This window comes from Quercus lobata, chromosome 4 (assembly GCF_001633185.2).
Source record: "Quercus lobata isolate SW786 chromosome 4, ValleyOak3.0 Primary Assembly, whole genome shotgun sequence".
Lineage (NCBI taxonomy): Eukaryota > Viridiplantae > Streptophyta > Magnoliopsida > Fagales > Fagaceae > Quercus > Quercus lobata.
In genome coordinates, this window is record NC_044907.1 from 27,862,157 (window position 1) to 27,870,123 (window position 7,967).

Consider the following 7,967-nt stretch of genomic DNA (forward strand, 5'->3'; position numbering starts at 1 on the left):
AATTATTAGGAAGATTCTTAGATCTTTAATTGAAGACTTTAGACCCAAGGTGACTGCCATTACTGAAAGCAAGGATGTGGACTCCATTCCTGTTGATGAACTTGTAGGATCTCTTCAATCTTATGAGTTGGACCTACCCAAAACTACCAAATCCAAATCAATGGCTCTTAAGTCAGTTGATAATGTTGAAGGTGATAGATTTGATGATGAACTATCTGCTACAAAGATTGCTTACCTTGCCAAGAACTTTAGAAACTTTCTCAGGAATAGTAACAAAAAGGCAAGAGGCACGAATACTACTGAACCTAGAAACTTTAGGAATAATGATCCTACTAAGGTTAAAAATAATGACAAACCTACAGAAAAAGTAGGTCAATCTTCTAATAATTCTTTAGGTTCTCAGTATTTTGGATGTCAAGGGTATGGTCACATGAAATCTGAATGTCTTACCTATTTGAAGTCTAAGGGTAAGGTTATGACTATAACCCTTAGTCATGGTGAAGTTTCTGATAATGAGTCTGATTGTGACGAGGATGGAAACTTCATTACTTTCACTGCTACTGCTGTAGTCAATGAAAGCATATCTGTTGAAGAGAACCCTTCTGATGGCGAACTCTCTGAGGATGTAGATCTTCAAGAGGCCTATAATAAACTTTGCAAAGTTACTACAAAGAATGCTATGAATGTTGAACTTGGCCTGAAAAAAAATTGAATCTCTTGAGCTTGATAAGAAGAATTTGCTTGTAAAACTGTTTGATGCTAATGAACTTTTGAATAATGTGAAAACTGAGAATATGCTTTTGCTTGATAAAGTTAAATCTTTGGAACTTGATTTATCTGTTGCTAGATCTACTAGTTCTAAACTTGATCAAATGTTGAGTGTTCAAAAGTCTCCTTTTGACAAATCTGGATTAGGTTATGTTGAAAGCATCTCTGTGTCTGCTCCTCATTCCACAAACTTTGTCCCTTCATCTTCTTCTGAACCTTTTGTGAGTGAGATTGTGAGTGAAACTATCAAACCCCCTGTGAGTGAGGTTGTCAAACCCATAGAAGTTTCACCATCTAGGAAGATTAGGGTTGATCTGAAAGATTCTAAACCTAAGAAGCCTACCCTGTCTAAGGACAAGACACATGATAAACCTGCATGGGTTTGTCATTTTTGTGGAAAGTCTGGACACATTCGTCCAAACTGTTACAAGCTGCAAGCTGCAAAGAGAGCAAACAAACCAAAGGTACCTGTGCCTCAAGCACAAGATCTTATGGTACTCATTGGTGAATTGGTAAAGGCCTTAAACTTTTATTCCAATCCTAGAGTTGGTAATCATTCCCATGTGAATAAAAACTCCAATGCTCATGGTGCATCTAAAAGGTTTTAGATGCAAAAGACTCGAACTAATTGAGTCTTTCTGACATGGTCCTTGTGCTTCACTGCTCTACCCTTTGTGACCATTGTTCTTTGGTTTTGTTTTGTTTTTTTTGTTTTTTTTTTTTTTTTTTTTTTTTCTAGGATTTTCTTTGCATAACATTCATGCATTTTATTCTAGGTGTTTTTTTATAATAATAATAAAATAAAAAAAGGGAAAAGGGAAGAAAAAGGAAGCAAATTGTGTTTTGTACTATTCTTCTTAGTTTTTGAGAACAAGGTTGGTCAATTTATTTTCACATAACATGTCTTTTGTACTTTGTTTAGCTTTGATGAGCTTACTTATTGTACATTACTAGTTGAAGCTTTGTAGTGCATGTTGTGTGGGAAAGATGTTTATGGTTTTTGATTACTCTGTCTTGATCTTGTAGTCACATGTTTTTAACTGTCGAACTTGATCTTTTAGAGAAAGACATAAATAACCATCTCACCATTGTTCACTAGTCAATCATGAACACCTTAGTGCATATCGTAAGATTTTGTGCTCGAGAAAGTGTAGCACATGCACAAAAAGAACATAAGGTGAAGCCTCGATCTAATTGCTTAATACTTAAAATTGGTGTGCACATTATCCTGACTTTTTAATAAGTTTCTGAATGAATTAAAGTTGGTGTGTATATTATGAGGCATAAATTCAAGAAACTTCCATGATTGCAAGCTTATGTTCTAGGAAATGTAAGAGTTATATGATGTAACTCTTTAGGTGATAGTCTCTTTTAAATTCTATGTGATGAATTTTGTAGACTTTGTGATTGATTGCTATTCACATATCACCTCACCTGTATCTCAAACTTTTGCTAGTTGCACACACTACACAAGTTACTCTTTGCTAAACATTGTACATGTTATTGTGTGTGTTTATGGTCTGACCAATCAAGTTTTGCAAATACCTTGAATTTTGTGCAAAATTAACTTGATGTTTGAAAATTTATGGAGAATACAAGAAATTTTAATTTTGGGAATTTTGAACTTAAATTCTTGTTTTTGAAAATCATATCATCACATACTCATGCATTTTGTTCCTCAATTTCAATGCTTTGAGTTATGTTTTTTTCAAAAACTGTGTTTTTCCCTCAAATTTAGTGAGCCTCTGCCAGTTTCGATTAATCCATTCTATTTTTTGATCAATCGAAATTTTTTTAAAATGTTTTAGTGAGCCTCTGTCTGTTTCGATCGATCGAAACTGATTTTTGATCAATCGAAATTTTTTAAAATTGTTTTAACGAGTCTCTGTCTGCTTCGATCGATCGAAGCTATTTTTCAATCAATCGAAACTCGTGAATCAAGTTTTTTAAAAACTCAGATTTGACTTGTTCAAACTACTTTTTCAAAACTTTTTTCAACTTTCCTCTCTCTCCGACTAGGCAAGGCTCCACTGAGATTTTTTGTCGTTTTCCTCCATTTTTCTTGCAAGGATTCTCTCTCCCTAAGCCAGTATGTCTATTTTACCCTTCCTTTTGCATTATTTTCACAATTGCATGCATTAATCTCATGGTTTTTTGGGTAATTTTCGAACTATGCTCTTTTTGGGATTTTTGATTATTCAAGCCTTGTTTTCTTGAATTTGATCAATGGGTTTTGTTGCTACAATGTTATATTCATGATATATGTTGGTTAATTTGATCAATTTGGGCTTTTATGAAAAATAAAAAATTCTAGGGTTTGTTTTGAATCCGAATTGGGGCTTTTGTTCAAATTGGTTCAATTGATGCAATTGGCTTGATGAATTGATTTTTTTGGTCATTCTTTTATGAAATCTATCTTATATGATGATCAATTCGTCAATTTATTTCAAAATTGATCAAGTGGTTTTTCAAAATTTTGGGGTTTTTGTTAGAAACTCTATGCTCAAGCCAAATTTGTGAACTTGAACTAATTTTGAACTTAATTTCACTGCATTAGGTCATGCATCACTACATTTAATTTGTTCATGCATCATATAGATTTTTGCTCTATATTTTTTTGTGCTAACTTGCAGTCTGCCCTTGGTTTTTTTTTTTTTTTTTTTTTTTTTTGCTTTGTGTTTTGGTCCTTATCCTAGTACCGTGCCTAAGAAAACTAGAGCCCATAGGACCCCCTCCACTTCCTCTGAGTCTCCCTCTAGGAGTGAGGTGTTTAGGAATGATAAAAGCAGAGAGGCCTTTGAGACTTTGAACTGTAAGCGTATGATTTGGGCTGAGCGTGTTGTGATTTTAGATGAGATTGATTTGGCCATTAGGGCTAACTTTGAGTCTAGAGGTTGGTTGTCTCTCTTAGAGGTAGATCATCCACCCCCAACCGCCCTGATTAGAGAGTTCTTCTCGAATCTCTCTTACCACGTCTATGATTCCAACACCCTTGTTAGGAATTGGATACGAGGTGTTGAGTTCACCATTACCCCTCGGGTAGTAGCTGAGGCTCTTGGGGTTCTGGTTGTTCGGGAGCCTGACTATCCCTATGATGAGTCTCCTCCCTTAGATGTTGTCATGTCATACATCACTGGGTCATCTATCTAGTGGGGTTCTGATCCTCGGATCATGTCCACTGAGCTTACCGAAACTGCCTATCTTTTCTTTAGGATAGCATGTCATTCATTATGGCCTATTTCTCATCTCCACACCATCCTTCTAGAGCGATGTGTGTTTTTGTATGCATTCGTTTCTGGTGCATCTATCAGTTTCCCACATCTGTTCCTTCGTTCTTTGAACGAGGTTCATACGAGTTCTGCCGTAAGGCATGCTCTTATTCATCCTATTTTCATTCATAGGATCTGCTGTTTTTGGGTCTAGATGGTTTCCCTTCCGGTGAGCTTGTTCATATTGTTGCTCCTACAGGTGCCACCTTTCTTAGACAGAGGGCTACTCACTTGAGAGTTGCTCCTTCGCGTCCTAGAGGTGTGTCAAACGTGCTATTCCCCCTCCTCCCTCTTCTACAGGTGCTGATACTGCTGAGACGTCTGATGCTCCTACTGCTGATATTGATGCTGATGTTCCTCCACCGACTACTTTGGATGATTCAGATATTCGACGTACGTTGGATCATGTCTTGACCGTTCAAGCGGCTCATGGACAAATTTTAGTGGACGTGCTCGATGAGATCCGTGCCTTGCGTTCGGAGTTGGCACAGTTTAGACGTTCTTCCACACCACCTCCCTTTTGATGATGGATTTTGTTTGCCCTTTGGCATTCCGTCACAAAAAGGGGAAGTACTTTGTAGAGTTTTTATTTTCAGGGGGAGAGTTTTTGTTTGTTGGTTGGAGCTTGTGGAGTCTAGATTGTATCTAGGTGCTTCACATTGTATTTTATCTTTATTGCTCTTGCTATATTTTTGATGGGATATTCATGTTAGGGGGAGTTTTATTTTTATAACCTTATATGTTTCTTATTTTTCAACTGTTTATTGATCTATATTTATGAGTTTTTTTTATTGATATATGTCTTTATTATGTGTTGTTTGAAATCAAGAATTTACTATATTTACTTGTATTTTTTCCACATATGCGGTTATGCATTTTGTTTAGTGTTTTAGGAAATATACACTTGCAACTGATGGATAGTAGTTAGGATTGAATTTGTTTTATGAGCATTATTTGTGTAAAGAGCTTTTATTTTGCAAACTTTGAGCTTCTAGTTGTGTTTTGTCACGGATTGCTAAAGGGGGAGTTTGTTAAGTTCTAAAGATTTGGGTTTTTATGTATTTAGAACTCTAATGTGTATTGTTGGCAAACCATGATCAAAACAACGTGTTTAGAAGTGTTTTAGTTTTGCTCAAAGTTGTATATTTTATGTAAAGTTGGAATCGAGCTAATGCAGAAAGTATTGTGCATTTTGTCCTAGCTCGATCGATCAAAGCTTAGGCTCGATCAATCGAATCTCGGGCAGAATGTGCTTTTCTGCAGATTTCCAACTCAGTCCTAGTTGTTTAAAACGTTTAGGGTTTTCTAATTTGTCCTAAGTATAAAAGGCAAAACCTAGTTACATTTTAGTGTTGCTCATATTGCTGTTTGTGTAAATCTCTTGTGAGATCTAGAGGAGCTTTCCTTTACACAAACTTAGGGTTGTCAAGGAGGAGATTTTATCTACACCTTGATAATCAACTCGGTTATTGCCATTGAAGCTTAAAGAAAACACAAGCGGGTGTGCTTGTATCTGGTGGTGAATCCAAGAAAGAAGGAGTCTGTGGATTCAGAGCTTGCACGTGGTCATGTCAGTAAGTTCTACTGGTTGGTAGCAATAAGAAGTCGAGTGTGGGGGCTTGTTAAGTCTTATTGTATGAACTTTGATTCTTTCAAGATAGTGGATTCAAGTTTACCTTGAGGATAGCTAGGTCAAATCATTCCCAGGTTTTTATTGATTTGGTTTCCTGGGTGATCATATCTTTGTGTTATTTATCTTTTTGCTGCTTTGCATGATATGATCTTTATGATTGTGATAACCTAGATTTGTTAAATTGGACTAAGTAACAACTTGGCTAATTACCTAGTTTAATTCAATTGTATTTTAAGGGGTCTAAAAACTATCAAAAATGAGAAATTACTTATTATCAATGAAGTTTCAATTAATTTATTTTTCCTCATATGTTGGATTTCAGAGTTCCTCCTTGTAAATTCAAGGAATATAAGTCTACTCCTCTGTAGAATAATATCTAACTGACTATGCTTTCTGTTTTTGGTGAAGTATGTAGCATTAATTGCGGCAAATTAACATGTCATCTTGTTGTGCGGAAATAGACAAGACAACTATTGACTTTCCTATACATTTGGTCAAATTAAAATTTAATTTTACTATAATTTGTAAGGACAAAATTTATGTACAGTACTTTAGGTACTGTTCTTTAACTTTCCCTCTTAAAATTCTATCATATAGTTACTTAACTTAAAAAATACACTTCTATCAATGAAAACAAGTCACATGGCAGAATTTTAAGAAAGGAACCTAAGGAATAGTACCTAAGTCTTGCTCAATTTGTAAAAGGCACAATTTCATTATTTGGTAATGTGTTGTGCCATTTTTGGATAAAAGATAAAAGGTTTTATTGCGCCTAAAAATCAAGAGAAATAGTATTTCCATAACAATTTCACAATATTTTCATAACAAATCATATGTGACAGGTTATTATGGGTGGTTATTGGTGGACAAAAAAGTAATTTCAATGATAGGTTTAAATTAGAACCAATAACAACTTACCACCTATAATTTATTCTAAAAATATTTGTGAAAATATTGTGGACATAGCAATAATACAATATAGGCTTAAATATTGTTTTCCTTCCATATAAAATTTCCATAAAATTTCCAGATCAGCTTTTTAAAGGGCATTTTATGGGACATTTGTTTTAAATGTCTTCCATCTTCTCCCAAACCCCTATTTTAATGCTTCAACATCAAAACCAAACTAATTTCAAGTGTTTTAAATTCCATAAACATCTCTAAGGTAATCTTTAACTCTTTTCATTGATTTTGATCCTTAGATTATGTTTTTGGGAGTTTTATGTTCATAGTTGAAATTTTCTCAATTGGGAGTTGGAAAACTTAATGTTTGTCAATCTTTTTTATTAGGTTTTGTTATAAATGTTGATTTGCTTTCGATGTTGGCCCCTGGTGGAAAAAATAACATGTATTTAGGCAAGATTTTCATATGTTCATGCATTGTTTAACATACATATGTAGTGTGTGCACTCTAAGTGTTTAATAAAATGTCTAAATTTCTTGTTGTTTTGGACTCCAATGAGTACCAATTTTTGGGGATTTCCATGATTATGCATGTTTATCATGTTTTAATAATTGGTTGTGTGTTTTACACCCCCGTGAGTGCCTTGCTCATGCATTGGTCATGCATTTCACATGCACACTAGATGCACCTTTGCTGCACACACTCTAACACTTGACATGTTTTGCATTCACTCAAGCTAGTTAAGTCTTTTTAGACTTCATAGCACATATAACATGGTCTTGTGTCTATGTCATGCCTTGGTCTATACTTTGTTCCATCATCCTTAGCATGTCATGTTCTTTATGCTTTGCAGCATTTTTTAAAGATGTTTTTGTCTTTCGTTTGAGCTTTATTTTCTCATTCATCTTGTACCCCTCATGCATCATCTTTTACCCTTGTTCATATCTTCTCTTCTTTCCCTCCTTACTCTTGATTCATTTGTCTATTTGTGACAAAAAGGGGGAGAGTATACCAAAGTGTATACCAATGTGTTTTGTCATTTCTATATGACTCATGTGCACATTCTTAGAGGGAGAAATTCTACCTCGTGCACATTCGTAGGGGGAGAAAGGCATAGGGGAGATGCATATACCAAGGGGGAGAAGACTCTTTTTTGAGAAAACCTTATGAAAGCTCGAAAATGTATTGAAAACACAACAGCTGTTTAAACACCCAAATTAAAGTTACAGCTCGATAGATTTTACTCTAACTTAATTCTAAGTGCGGAATAGTGTAAATGCGAGCGGATAAACAAACAAGCTACTCTAAAATGAAATGTAAGAGAGTAGGGAAGAAGAATGTTAACACAGATAACACGCCGATGTGTTATCGAAGAGAAAACCGAAGAACTTAG